The sequence below is a fragment of the Myotis nattereri genome (assembly GCF_964212035.1).
Source record: "Myotis nattereri genome assembly, chromosome: 14".
NCBI lineage: Eukaryota > Metazoa > Chordata > Mammalia > Chiroptera > Vespertilionidae > Myotis > Myotis nattereri.
The window spans coordinates 4,324,709-4,340,282 of NC_138089.1; the positions used below are offsets into that span (position 1 = coordinate 4,324,709).

Sequence of the window (15,574 nt, forward strand, 5' to 3'; positions counted from 1 at the left end):
CTGTGGCTACGACTTCCAGTACTATTTTGAATGAGAGTAGTGAAAGCGGACATCTCTATCTTGTTCCTGTTCTTAGGGGAAATGGTTTTAGTTTTTGTCCATTGAGTATGATGTTCGCTGTAGATTTGTCATACATGGCCTTTATTATGTTGAGATATGGTCCCTCTGTTCCCACTTTGCTGAGAGTTTTTATCAACAGTGGGTGTTGGATTTCGTCAAATGTGTTTTCTGTGTCTATTGATATGATCATGTGATTTTTGTCTTTCAGTTTGTTATGTGATGTATCATGTTTATTGAGTTGTGAATATTATACCAACCTTGCATCCTTGGAATAAATCCCACTTGGTCATGATCTTTTTAATATATTGCTGGATCCAAATTGCTAATATTTTGTTGAGGGTTTTAGCATCCATGGTCATCTAGGACAGTGGTCGGCAAACTGCAGCTCGTGAGCCACATGCAGCTCTTTGGCCCCTTGAATGTGGCTCTTCCACAAAATACTGACTTCTGCGCATGGGCCACGAAGTTTCAATCGCACTATATGCCCACACGTGGTATTTTGTGGAAGAGCCACACTCAAGGGGCCAAAGAGTCGCATGTGGCTCGCGAGCCGCAGTTTGCCGACCATTGGTCTAGGATATTAGCCTGCAATTCTCCTTCTTTATAGTGTCTTTATTTGGTTATGGGATTAGGATAATGTTGGTCTCATAGAAAGAACTGTTGGTTCCTCTTGGAATTTTTGGAATAGTTTGAGGAATATAGGTGTTAATTCTTTGAATGTTTGATAAGACTCCCCTGTGAAGTTATCTGGACTAGGACTTTAGTTTGCTGGGGATGTTTAAATTACTGCTTCAGTTTTATCCATTGTTATTGGCCTATTCAGGTTTTCTGATTCTTCTGATTCTGTTTTTGGAGGTTGAATTTTTCTAGGAATTTGTCCATTTCATCCACATTGTCAGCTTGTTGGCATATCGTTGTTCATAGTATTTTCTTAAAATTCTTTGTGTTGCTCTGGTGTCAGTTGTTACCTTGCCACTTTCATTTCTTTTCTTTTTTTAAAAATATATTTTATTGATTTTTTACAGAGAGGAAGGGAGAGGGACAGAGAGTTAGAAACATCGATGAGAGAGAAACATCGATCAGCTGCCTCCTGCTGGGGATGTGCCTGCAACCAAGGCACATGCCCTTGACCAGAATCGAACCTGGGACCCTTGAGTCTGCAGGCTGATGATCTATCCACTGAGTCAAACCGGTTAGGGCCACTTTCATTTCTGATTTTACTTATTTGGGTCCTCTCTCTTTGTTTCTTGATGAGTCTGGCTAATGGTTCATCAGTCTTGTTTATCTTTTCAAAGAACCTGCTCTTGGCTTCATTTGTCTTTTGTATTTATTTTTTTTTTGGTCTATATGTCATTTATTTCTGCTCTAATCTTTATTATTTCCTCCCTTATACTTACTCCGGATTTTTCTTGTTGTTCTCTTTCTAGTTCTATAAGTTGTAGGGTTAAATAGTTTATTATTAATTTTTGTGGTGTGTTTTTTTGTTTGTTTGTTTGTTTTGTTTTGTTTTGTTTTTTAGGTAGGCCTGTAGCGCAATGAACTTTCTTCTCAGAACTGCTTTTGCTGTATCCCAGAGATTTTCGGTTATTGTGTGTTTGTTTTCATGAAGTTTTTGATTTCTTTCTTGATCTGGTTGGTAACCCATTCATTGTTTGTTTAATAACATGCTGTTTAGCCTTCATGTGTTTAAATGGTTTGGGGTGTTTTTACTGTATTTGATATCTAATTTTATTCCACTGTGATATGACAAGATTCTTGAAATAATTTCAGTCTTCTTGAACTTGTAGGGATTTCTTTTGTGTCCTAACTTGTGGTCTGTCTTTGAGAATGACCCATGTGCCCTTGAGAAGAATGTATTTTCTGCCTCTTTGAGGTGAAATCCAATCTAATAATAGACAAACATGGTAATTAACCGTAGCTCTGACATGCTTCCCATTGGCTAATCAGGGCTATATGCAAATTAACTGCCAACCAAGATGGCGGCCAGCAGCCAGGCAGCTGAAGCGAACAGGAGGCTTGCTTGCTCCAGTGAAGGAGGAAGCCAAGGTTCCCCGCCTGCCGCTGCCGGCTTCTGAGCTGCAACTCTAAGAAACAATGTTGCAATTATTGAAGTTAAACAGAACCCTGAAACCTGCTTTCGGCCAGCCAGGCTTCAGCCAGCAGGATCACAACAGTGTTTCAATTACAGAACCAAAACAAACCCAGATCCCTGCTTTCAGCAGCCGAGGTCTCAGAGCTGCAGCTGGGCCTCAGAGCTAAAGCCAGCTCTTAGCTCCAGTGACAGCCATAGAGAGTAAATAAAACCCAGAATTTAAAAAAAAAAAAAAGAAAAGAAAAGGAGAAGTTGGGAGCTTCAGTCTCCCGCCAGCCTGAAAACGGCCCTCAGCCCCTCAGCCAGACTGGCCAGGCACCCCAGTGGGGACCCCCACCCTGAAGGGGGTGTGACCAGCTGCAAACAGCCATCATCCCCTCATCCAGGCTGGCCAGGCACCCCAGTGGGGACCCCACCCTGAAGCAACAAGATGGTGGCTAATTTGCATACTGAAGGCAGGCGGCAGTGGGGAAGGCGGTCCGCGGCCCGGGACCGGATCCGTGACCCTGCCGGGCGGGGGGCAGTGCTTGAGGCTGTCCGCGGTCCCGGGACCGGATCTGTGACCTGCCGGGCGGGGGCAGTGCTTGAGGCTGTCCACGGTCCTAGGACCCGGATCCGTGACCCTTCCCGGCGGGGCGGCAGCTCGCACAGGGGAGGATTAGCCGGGGTTGGGCAGGGTGGGACGCCTGGCTTCCACCCAGCCCTAGTCACTCTGGGCAGGTGAGCAGCGCAGAGAGCCTCTGGACAGGGGAGGCAGGCCGGTGGAGGGCGGCCTGTACTCCCCACATGGCAGTGGTGACAGCTGTGAGCGCGCCAAGCGGAGCCTGCATGCTGAGCTGAAGTAGCACCTGCCGGCCATCAGCGCCCAGGAGTGGCTGCGCAAGATCCGCCTCCTGGCCCAGAAGGTGCAGGATCGCAGGGACAGCCACCGTGATGGGCCAGACTGACGTCCTCCTGGCCGCAACACGGGGGTTTGCGGATCTGCAAAGCCAGAGGCCTCCAGTGTGCACATTCCCCCTGGCGTGCGAACATCCCCCAGCACACTGTCACCCTCCCGCGCTGCAACAGTTGCAAACCAAGGCGTGCACAAGTTCCCCCCGCCTCTCCACAGCACTTCCATCAACCCAACATGCCTAACACCCTCACAGGATGTGCACACATCCCCTCTGATATGCTCACATCCTTTGGAGAGTGTCTGGGTGTTCTGGGTGCTGAGGGTGGGCGCCTGTGAGATGACAGTGAGAGGGCGGAGTGGTGATGCCCTGTTCCCACGGAGGCCAGTGCAGCTACGAGATCACCTCTAGGGGGTTAATGCAGGTGCTGAGGCAGGAGCAGGTGCAGATAGACACACCTGGTGGGCGTGGGTGGCCCTTGCTGAGGTGCCTTCGGTCAGCGTTCAGGATCAAGAACCCAGAGGTGGAGAGGAATTCCGTCCTCTCAGTGAAACAGTGGGATAGTCGGGGCGACTGTAGAGGAGGAATGTGCACTTTGGGTGCCAGCACCCATGAGTGAAGGCTGACCTGACTGAGCCTCGCTTGCTTGGGGCCTAGCGCACTCCTGCCAGGCAGCGGGTGACAGGACGTGCTTTTCCAAATTAATGAGAGAAAACGTTGATTCTCCTGCTGCCCACGAACGTGGAAAGTAAAGTGGGGAGACGTGGGGAGTGAGCGAGGTTCCCTGTCTGGGGGTTCCAAATCTGCTGTTGGTTTCTGTCACCGCTGACTAGAGATATACAGGGTGTCCCCCCCAAATGTATACACACTTTGAATACCTACTAATTCCAATGGTTTTAAGCATAAGAAAGAAACAACAATAGAGCTGTTATCTGTTAAAAGTGTGGGCACAAACAGGTAGTTGGACATTCCCTGAGGGGTCTCAGATTGGAGAGGGTGAAGGCCAGACTGGGGGGCCCTTCTCCCCCCCCCCCGCCCACCCCAGTGCACGAATTTTGTGCACTGGCCACTAGTCTATATATATAAAAGGCTAATATGCTAAATGTCTGACTGCCCAACTGGTCATTATGATGCGCACTAACGGGGCAGACGCTCAATACAGGAGCTGCGAGCTGCAGTGACTTGGCAGCGATGGTTCTCGGGTACCGCACCCCAAAACCTTTGGCTGTGGGTTGTGTTGTTGCTGGGGCACTGTGGGCCTCTAATCTGGTTTACTGCACACTTGCATTTGCATTCCGTACCCTGTACGACAGCAACTTTGCAGAGTGCCCTCTTGCACTCCAGGACCCCTCAGGGGATGTTGGAGAGCTGGTTTTGGCCTGATCCCTGCAGACCAGGCCAAGGAGCCCCACCTGCCAGAACCCTGCTTATTCCACAGACACTGGGAGGGACTGCGGGAGGTTGGCTCCAGGGCATGTCCGGCCCGTCTTGCCCAGTCCCGCCCCACTGGCCATCAACTAATTAATTTCCTTTCAGTGTGCACGAATCTGTGCACTGGGTCACTAGTGTTCTATAAATGTCAATTAAATCTAGCTGATCCAGTGTGTCACTTAGAGTCAGTTTCACTGTTGATTTTTTTGTCTGGGGGATGTATCCAGTGAAGTCTATGATTACTAGAGGCCTGGTGCGTGAAAATTTGTGTACTCGGAAGTGGGGGATCGCTCAGCCAGGCCTGCACCCTCTCGCAGTCCAGGACCCCTTGGGCAATGTTCACCTGCTGGCTGAGGCCCTCTCCCCTGGGGAGCGGGCCTAAACCATTAGTCGTACATCCTTAGTGCTGCTGCGGGAGGCTCCCGCCACTGCCGCTGTGTTGGCCAGCTATGAGCTGGCTTCTGGCTGAGCGGCGCTCCATCTGTGGAAGCGCACTGACCACCAGGGGGACAGCTCCTTCATTGAGTGTCTGCCCCCTCATGGTCAGTGCGTGTCATAGCAACTGGTTGTTTCACCATTAGGGTCAATTTGTATGTTACCCTTTTATTATATAGGCTGTCCCCTTAAGGCCCTTCAGAAGTTGCTTTATGTATTTAGGTGCGCCTGTTTGGGGTACGTATATGTGTGCCAGGGCTGGATCCTCTTGGGTCAGTCCCTTTAGTGTTATGTAGTCACCTTAGTGTTCACTTGTGATGGCCTTCGTTTTGGAGGCTATTTTGTTAGATATGAGTATTGCTACCCCAGCTTTATTTTTTTCATTCCCATTTGATTGGAAAATTCTTTTCCATCCTTTAACTCTCATCCTGTGAGTCTTTTGTTTTCAGGTATGTCTCTTGTAGACAGCATGTAATTGGATCATGTTTTCTTTATCCATTCAGCTACCCTGTATCTTTTGATTGGAGCATTTATTCCATTGACATTTAAGGTTATTATTGAAAGGTACTTATTTATTGCTGTTTTAATTCTGTATGCCTATGTTTCTCTCTCTTTCTCTTTTCTTCTCATTACAGCAGTCCTGTAGCATTTCTTGTAATGCTGGCTTGGTGGTGATGTACTCCTTTAGCCTTTTTTGTCAGGGAAGCTCTTTTTTTCACCATCTATTTTGGATGATAGCCTTGCTGGGTATAGTAATCTTGGTTTCAGATCCTTGCTTTTCATTACTTGAATACTTCATGCCATTCCCTTCTGGCCTGTAGAGTTTCTGTTGAGAAATCAGCTGAGTGCCTTATGGGAGTTTTTTTTGTAGATAACAAATTGCTTTTCTCTTGCTGCCTTTAAGACTTTGTCTTTAACTTTTGGCATTTTAATTATGATGTGTCTGGGTGTGGGCATGTTTGGGTTCTTCTTGCATGGTACTCTTTGTGTCTCCTGAACTTGTGTGACTTTTACCTTCACCAGGTGAGGGAAGTTTTATGCCATTACTTCTACAAACACGTTCTCTATCACTTGTTCGTTTCTTCTCCTTCTGGTACTCCACTTAGATGAATATTGTTCTGTTTCATGTCCTAAGGTTCCCTTAAGCTGTCCTATTTTTTAGTTGCTTTTGGTTTGGGTTTTTTGATTGATTTTTTTCTCCACTCTGTCTTCTAATTCACTGATTCAATCCTCAGCTTTTCCCAATCTGCTGTGTATTCCTTCCATTGTGTTCTTTATTAGTGCTATGTCATTCTTTATTTCTAACTGTTCTTGTTACATAGTTACTATGTCTTTTCTCATGCTGTTGAGCATCTTTGCCACCATTATTCTGAACTCTATATCAGATAAATTTCTTACCTCTATTTCACTTATCTCTTCTTCTTAGAATTAGCTTGCTCTTTCATTTGGGGCTCAATTTTTATCTCCCCATTTTGGCTGCCTGTTTGGGTTTGTGTCTATGTAGTCTGTAGATCTGCTAGGACTTCTAATGTCTAGTGCAGGACAATGTCAGACTTTGTTTCTGATTGGCCCTGAGTACCCTGTTTGGAGTTATCAGCAATACACAGCCTGTGGCTCCTCTGCTGGGTCTGGGTGCCTTTGGAAAGGACTAGGATGTGTACCAGGGTCTGCCTACTTAGCCCAGGGCCCAGAAGGAGATCAGGCAAACACTTAAAACCTCCAGAGATCCACGTCCATCTTGCACTCTGAGTGCTCTCAGCCTTGATTGTGCTCAGGCTATCAACCACAGCACAGGGCAACTGCCTTTCCCCCAATCAGAAACCACCTGGAGTGTAAAGATCCTCAGGCAAAAGATGTCCACAGCGTGAGGGAAGGACTCAGCACAGGAAACCGTGGTGGCCGCCCTCAGTGCTGGAAACCCAGAACCCCCAACCGTGGACTCTCCTCACATGGCTGCAGTCCACTCTGCCCTCTCTCTGCTGGAGCCCAAGGTGAGTGGCTGACATGAGATTTTGTGCATTGGCCCTTTAAGAAGGCACCTGTATTTCCAGCCATCTCTCCCTGAAAAGCAGCCCAGTTGCTTTTCACAGCCAGATGTTATGTGGGTACCCTTCTCAGTTCTGGTGCTCTCTGCTGGGGCGCCCAACCTGGGGATTAGACCCCAGAGTTCTCAGTGGGACCTCCCCATAGCTGAGATATCCCTCTGGAACTTCAGTTGCTGTCTGTGGGAGCCCAGCCACCACTTTCTGTCTTTGCACTTCCTACCAGTCTCGGTGAGGTCTCCACTTTCTGTCCTTGGTTATCAGGGTTCTCTCCAGCTAGTCCTCAGTTGATTTGTCAGGGTTGTTTTTCTCCATTTCAGTTGTATTTCCAGTTTTGTCCTGGGAGAGTGTCAGTGTTGCTTCCACTTACTCCACTGCCATTTTTAATCCTCTGTTTTTTATTTTTAGATTCCACATATACGTGAGACTATATGGTATTTGTTGTGCTGTGTCTGATTCATGTAGACTGATACCAAAGAGATGGTTACTAGCCCTTTGAGTGCCGGGGAGCGCGATTGCGCTCCTCCTGTCTTTTGCCAAAAGTGCCGGGAGCGCTATTGCGCTCCTGCAGTTTTTTTTTCTACTAGTATTTTATAATACAATCAGCAAACAATATGTGTCAAAGATGAAAACAAATGTAGTAAAGGTTTCCTTAAGTTTTTGAATATGTAACTTTTTACTTGTGATTCATAATTTTTTTTCTAAACTGCTGTAAAATCAGCAAAAATGCCTTGGCAATTTTAGCATAGTTCCTAGGATATTGGTTGGCACTCAAAGGGTTAAAGGGGAAGAGGTGAGGAGATGGATGAAAAGGTGGGGTAATGTAGTTAATAGTACTGTTATAAGTTTGCTTGGTGACAGATGCTTACTAGAAATAGTGGGATTATTGTAAGATGAAAAAAATATCAAATCACTGTATGATATACCTGAAACTATAATACAACCAATAATATAACATTGTATAACAACTATCTATAATAATAAAGGTGTAATATACTAATTAGAGTGGACATCCTTTCGGACAAAGCTGCAGTGGGCGGGGGCCATGGCAGAGGTGGCAGATGCCCCCTGCTGCAGCAGGCGGGGGCCGGGGCCAAGGCCCTTGCATGAATATCGTGCATTGGGACTCTAGTCTATAATAATAAAAGTGTAATATGCTAATTAGACGAGATGTCCTTCCAGAGGAAGCCTGGGTGCCTGTGGAGTGAGCAGCTTGGGTTGCTCCTGGCAATGGAGGAAGCCAAGCTTCCCACCTGCCCTGGCTGGCTCTTAGCTCCACTCAAGGCTACAAAGTTTCAATTATAGAAGATAAATAAATCCCAGAATAAAAAAGAAAAAAAGGAGAGGCTGGGAGCTTCCGTCACCAGAAGGCTTGGCCAGCCTGAAAACGGCCCTCAGCCCCTCACCCAGACTGGCCAGGCACCCCAGTGGGGACCCCCCCCACCCTAAAAGGGGTGTGGCCAGCCTGAAAACAGCCATCAGCCCATCACCCAGGCTGGCCAAACCTACATGGGGTGAGGGTCCCCACTTGGGGGGGCTTGGCCAGCCTGCAAACAGACATCAGCACCTCACCCAGGCTGGCCAGGCACCCCAGTGGGATCCCCCACCCTGAAGGGGGTGTGACCTGCCTGCAAACAGCCATCTGCCCCTCACCCAAGCTGGTCAGACACCCCAGCAGGACCCCCACCCTGATCCGGGACACCCTTCAGTGCAAACCAGCCGCTCCCCACCCGGGCACCAGGCCTCTATCCTATATAATAAAAGGTTAATATGCAAATTGACCCTAACAGCAGAATGACTGGGAATGACTAGTCACTATGACACACACTGACCACCAGGCGGTAGATGCTCAATGCAGGAGCTGCCCCCTGGTGGTCAGTGCACTCCCACACGGGGAGCTCTGCGCAGCCACAAGACAGGCTGATGGCTGCCAGCACAGCAGTGGTGGTGGAGCCTCCCCTGCCTCCTCAGCAGCGCTAAGGATGTCTGACTGCAGCTTAGGCCTGCTCCCCGCTGGCAAGTGGACATCCCCCGAGGGCTGCCGGGGTGCCAGAGGGATGTCTGACTGCCAGCTTGGGCCTGATCCCCCAGGGAGCGGGCCTAAGTCAGTAGTGGACATCTTCCGAGGGGTCGCAGACTGCAAGAGGACATAGGCCGGGCTGAGGGCCCCCCTCGAGTGCACAAATTTTTGTGCACTGGGCCTCTAGTCTATAATAATAAGAGTGTAATATGCTAATTAGAACGGATGTTCTTCCAGAGGAAGCCCGCACTGCGAGGGAAGTCCTGGTCCCAGGTGCCAGAGGGAAGCCGATGCCAGCAGCTGGGGGAAGGAAGGCCTACTCTTGCACGAATTTCGTGCATCGGGCCACTAGTCTAGAATAATAAAAGTGTAATATGCTAATTAGACTGGATGACCTTCCGGATGAAGCCACAGCAACAGAGGCCAAGGCAGAGGCAGTCGCTGTGGCGGCAGGGGCTGAGCCCTTGCACGAATTTTGTGCATCGGGCCTCTAGTACTTAAAAAAAATTAAATAAATCCAGGTTTGTCTAACTTCAAAGTCATGTTTTTCTACTTCATGTTGCTTTCAGAATGTGTGTGTGTATGTGTGTGTGTGCGTGCATGCACCCAGGAGAGTGTGCAGGGAACTTCTTGGGGCTAGAAGGAAAGAAAGCATTGACTCAAAGGTGCTAGGGAGAGGGACTTGGGGTCCATGGGCAAGAAATGGCTCCCTTAGTAGTCATCTAGCTGAGGTAAATCCTGCAGGTAGAGTGTAACTTGTCTCCTCCAAGCCCTACAACAGCGCCCTTTCCAGCTCTGTGGCTGGAGGAGCTCATTTTCAGTGGACAAGGAAGGTTGAGTCTAGGTTGTATTACTGGGGAAGAGATGTTTCTGGTGGATTAAACTGAAACTTTGAAAGTATTTTCCCATGAAACATTGCTGAGTGCTTATTAAATAATTTGTCATGAGTATTCTGTTTAGTTTATTATGAGTTGAAGAGATTTGTGGGTTGCCCTTAGAATCTAACTATTTATAATAGTATTTCTATAGGAAAATACATTGTAAGTTTTCAAAATGTAAATTGCAAGAATACACATTTCTATTAAGTTTGGGGATGGCCAGATATCTGGTTTTTGCTCTGAATATTTGTTTAGAAATATTAGGATGTTGTGGCTGCAACTTCTAAAAAAGTCTCTGGGCCCTTGTATTAGATTGTGCTTAGATTATATGTCAATACTACTTCAGGTAAATGGATTGTGGTAGGGAGGAGATAATTTTTTTATTATGCAGAAATTTTGATTAGGTGGTTATATGTACCCTATTTTCTCCCTGCGTAATTCAGCATAGCTCATTTCATTGTAGGGAAGTTTGCATTACCTCAATGGACTTTAAGCCTGATTGGTAGGCACTAACCTGTCATTCCACTTACAAAATCTGATTTAATAGGTTTTTTTAAAATTGTTTTATTGCTTAAAGTATTACAAAGAGTATTACATATGTCTCCTTTTTTCCCCGCCCTTGACAATCCCCCGTCCTCCCCTATCCCCCAGTGTCTTATGTCCATTGGTTATGCTTATATGCATGCATACAAGTCCTTCAGTTGATCTCTTACCCCCACCCCCAACCCCCGCCCCCCCAACCCTCCCCGGCCTTCCTGCTGTAGTTGGACAGTCTGTTTGAGGCAGCTCTGCCTCTGTATATATTTTTGTTAATAAGTTTATAGTGGTCTTTATTATCCATAAATGAGTGAGATCATGTGGTATTTTTCCTTCATTGACTGGCTTATTTCACTTAGCATAATGCTCTCCAGATCCAGAGCTTTATATGTATCGCACATGCGTGAGTCAACTTAGCCGTTTATAGATATAGAACTAGAGGCCCGGTGCACAAATTCATGCATGGGTGGGGTCCCTAGGCCTGGCCAGCGATCAGGGCCGGTTATGTCCGGGCCAATCAGGGCCTGCCAGTCAGGGGAAGGGACAGGGCGTAGGAGGTTGGCTGCTGACCCTGAGGAGGAAGCTGGTCCTCAGCCCTCCTGGGAAATGGGCCGCATCCGCGGCCACCCCTCCCCCACCCCCCCAGTTTCCTATCTCAGTGTGGGGCCCAAAGGCCCCGGTGGGGTTGGGAGAGGAGGCGACGGTCGCTGAATTGGATACAGAAGGAATGGACGCAAGATGCTGACGCAGGTGCCCTGCCCCCGCATGGTTTCCCGCCTCTCCCCCTCCTCCCGCTGCACTGCAACTGCAGCAGGTGGGCGGGGCTTGTGGGGCCTGCTGGCAGAGGGGAGGGACAGGGTTTGAGAAGTTGGCTGCTGGCCCCAAGGAGGCCGTGTTCTCCACAACCCACCCCCGTTACCTGTCCCAGCCTGGAGCCAAACGCTCCTGGCGGGGTTGGGAGAGGAGGTGATGATCATCAGGCTGGGGGCAGAAGGAACGGATGCCAGATGCAAACTCTGCCCACCAGCCGGCCAGCTGTGAGAGTTGGATGTGGGAGCACAGTGATCACCAGGGGGGGCAGCTCCTGCATTGAGGGTCTGCCCCCTGGTGGTCAGTGCGTGTCAGTGACTGGTTGTTCCAGTTTATCTACACTAATAAAAGAGAAACATGGTAATTAGTGTCACTCCGCTACCCTTCCCATTGGCTAATCCCCCTGTCACTCACAGAGTAGGGCCAAGATATGCAAATTAACTGGCAGCCAAGATGGCGGCCGGCAGCCAGGCAGCTGATGCGAACAGGGAGGCTTGCTTGCTTCAGTGACGGAGAACTCCAATGTTCCCCGCCTGACTTGCCGGCTTCTCAGCTGCAACTCTCAGCAACTATGTTGTGAATAAAGAAGCTATAAAAAAACCCAGAAACCTGCTTTACTCAGCGGAGCTTCAGCCAGCTGGACCGCAACATTGTATCAAATACAGATGGTAAACAAAGGCCAGAAACCTGTTTTCAGCAGCTGAGGCCTCAGAGCTAAAGCTGGCCCAGAATAAAAAAAAAGAAAAAGAAAAAATGGAGCGGTTGGGAGCTTCAGTCCCAGCCTGAAAACAGCCCTCAGCCCCTCAGCCAGACTGGCCAGGCACCCCAGTGGGGACCCCCACCCTGAAGGGTGTGTGACCAGCTGCAAACAGCCATCATCCCCTCAGCCAGACTGGCCAGGCACCCAGTGGGGACCCCTACCCTGATCCAGGACACCCTTCAGGGCAAACCAGCCAGCCCCACCCATGCACCAGACCTCTATTCTATATAGTAAAAGGGTAATATGCCTCCCAGCACCGGGATCAGTGGATCTGCGAGGCCTCCCGGCACTGGGATCAGCGTGACGGGGCAGCACCCAAACCCCCTGATCGCCATGCAGGTCTGTGTGTGACAGGGGGCGGGGCCCCAACCCCCCCTGCCCCCCACGGGCCCTGCTCTGTGTGTGACGGGGTAGAGCCATAACCTCCCCATTGGCCCTGCCCTGAGCATGAGAGTGGTGGCTCCCCAACCACCTGATCGGTCCTGCTCTGTGGGTGATAGAGGGCAGCACCCCAACCCCCCCCCCCCCATGGGCCTTGCTCTGTGTGTGATGGGGTAGAGTCATAACCTCCCCATTGGCCCTGCCCTGAGTGTGACAGTGGCGGTGCCCCAACCCCTTGATCCGCCCTGCCCTGAGTGTGACCGGGGGCGGTGCCCCAACTCCCCTATTGGCCCTACTCTGTGAGTGACAGGGGGGAGCCCCTCAACCCCCTGATCGGCCCTGCTCTGTGCATGACAGGGTATGGAGCCCCAACCCCCCTGATGGGCCCTGCTCTGTGCGTGATGGGGTGGCGCCGCAACCTCCCCATCGACCCTGCCTTGAGTGTGACAGGGTGGTGCCCCAACCCCCCAATCGTCCTTACCCTGAGCGTGACTGATGGTGGCATCACAACCTCCCAATCTGCCCTGTTCTGTGCATGACAGGGGAAGGCGCCCCAACTCCCCAATCGGCCCTGCTCTGAGCCCGACCAGGGGCTGCACCTAGGGATTGGGCCAGCCCTCTGCCACCCGGGAGCAGGCCTAAGCCAGCAGGTCGTTATCTCCCGAGGGATCCCAGACTGCAAGAGGGCACAGGCCGGTCTGAGGGACCCCCCCCCCCCCGAGTGCACAAATTTTTGTGCACCGGGACTCTAGACTATATATAAACAAACTTGCTTAATTAGACCTTCTTTCTGATGTAGCTAAACTTTTTCCAGCCCAGTGAAGCACCTCAACTTCTCTTTCAGGTGATTGTCAGCAAAACAGCAGTAAATATCAACATGGAGCAGATAATTTTTGTAGGTTACGCAGGGAGAACAAAGGGTAAAATACTTAACTGCAGCAGTGTTTGACTATATTCTGCACAGTGAGAAAACCTGAAGTCATTCTCAAGGTCCACCATTTCTTGTTTCCAATTGGGTCAAGTTTTTAAACTTTCTGAATCTCCTTTCCGGCTAATGAAAAGTAAACAGGATTTTACCAAGTTTCCAATCTACCTACTCCAGGACTTTTGTGAGGATCAAATGAGATGAGGCACGGGAAAATGATTCACAGACATTCGGTTAAAGTGTGAAATGTTTGCATCTGACTATAAAGCAGGTCATGTTCCTGGGCTGAAGAAACAGCAAGGAGGGAGAGGAAGCCGGGCGTTGCTATGTTACATCATTACCTGGCACCCACAGCAACTGTTTGCTGGCTGGGCTGGGCTGTGGGCCACATTTTGCATCATGGGGTCCCTGCAGCATTAGCTGCAATTTGGTGGGGGGTCGCTCTGGGGTGGTGGCAGGGCCTGTGTCCCACTTGGGGGAAGCCAAGTGTTGCTTTGTGGGTGCCAGGTCTGCAGTGCCAGTGCATGTCACAGTAGCTCCTGCATTGAACGTCTTCCCCCTGTTGGTCAGTGTGCATCATAGCAACCAGTCGGATGGTCGGACACTTAGCATATTAGCCTTTTATATATATATATATATAGACTAGAGGCCTGGTGCACGGAATTTGTGCACTTGGGGGGGGTGTGTTTCTCAGCTTGGCTTGCGCCCTTTCACAGTCTGGGAGCCCTCGGGGGATGTCCGACTGAAGGCTTAGGCACGGGGAGTGTGCCAGAACCATCAGTTGGACATCCATAGCGCTGCCACGGACGTGGGAAAGGCTCCCACCACTACTGCTGCACTCGCCACCCGCAATCCTGGCTTCTGGCTGAGCGGTGCTCCCCTGGTGGTCAGTGCGCATCATAGCAACTGTTTTTTCCCGATGTTTGGTCAATTTGCTTATTAACCTTTTATTATATAGGACTAGAGGCCCGATGCACAAATTTCGTGCAAGAGTAGACCTTTCTTCCCCCAGCTGCCTGCACCAGCTTCCCTCTGGCACCCAAGACCTAGGCTTCCTTCCAGCTGCCAGTAGGCACCTGGGACCAGGGCTTCCCTCACAGCCCCAGCTTTGTCTAGAACAGTGGTTCTCAACCTTCCTAATGTCGCGACCCTTTAATACAGTTCCTCATGTTGTGGTGACCCCCAATTTCATTGTTACAAATTGAACATAATTAAAGCATAATGATTAATCACAAAAACAATATGTAATTATGTATATGTTTTCCGATGGTCTTAGGAGACCCCTATGAAAGGGTCGTTCGACCCCCAAAGGGGTCGCGACCCACAGGTTGAGAACCGCTGGGCTAGAAGGACATCCAGAAGGGTGTCCAGTCTAATTAGCATATTACGCTTTTATTAGTGTAGACTAGGGGCCCGGTGCACGAAATTCGTGCACTGGGTGTGTGTGTGTGTGGGGGGAGTGTCCCTCAGCCCAGCCTGCCCCCTCTCACATACTGGGAGCCCTCAGGCGTTGACCCCCATCACCCTCCAATCGCAGGACCCTCATTTCCCCCCATCACTGGTTCTGCCTCCAGCCCAGGCCTGATGCCTCTGGCCCAGGCGTCAGGCCTGGGCAGGGGACCCCCAGACCTCTCCGATTGCTGGCTCTGCCCTTTGCCCAGGCCTGATGCCTCAGCCAGAAGCGTAGACCCCATCACCCTCCGATCGCCTGCTTGGCCCCTTGCCCAGGCCTGACGCCTCCGCCAGAGGTGTCAGCCTTGGACAGGGGACCCCCATCTCCCCCGATCACTGGCTCTGACCCCCGCCCAGGCCTGAGGCCTCTGGCCCAGGAATCATGCCTGGGCAGGGGACCCCCATCTCCCTCTGATCGCTTGCTCCACCCCCAGCCCAAGCCTGACGCCTCTGACCCAGGCTTCAGGCCTGGGCAAGGGGACCATCATATCCCCCCAGTCCCCGGCTCCACCCCCCACCCAGGCCTGATGCCTCTGGCCCAGGCATCAGGCCTGGGCAGGGGACCCCCAGCCCCCTGCCCAGGCCTGATGCCTCAGCCAGAGGAGTTGACCCTCATCACCCTCCAATCACCAATCACTGGATCGGCCCCTTGACCAGGCCTGAGGCCTCCGGCAGAGGTGTCAGGCCTGGACAGGGGACCCCCAGCTCCCCGCGGTTGCAGGCTCTGCCCCTGCCCAGGCCTAATACCTCTGGCCGAGGCATTAGGCCTGGGCAGGGGACCCCCAGCTCCCCGCGGTTTCAGGCTCTGCCCCTGCCCAGGCCTAACGCCTCTGGCCTAGGCGCCCGGCCCGGGCAGCG

General features: G+C 50.6%; 1 protein-coding gene across 2 annotated transcripts in view; it reads left to right on the plus strand.

Moving 5' to 3' along the window:
- The window catches only part of SHQ1 (SHQ1, H/ACA ribonucleoprotein assembly factor), a 117,926-nt gene that overhangs the window by 25,643 nt on the left and 76,709 nt on the right, over positions 1-15,574 (plus strand). The gene's annotated exons all lie outside the window — the stretch shown is intronic.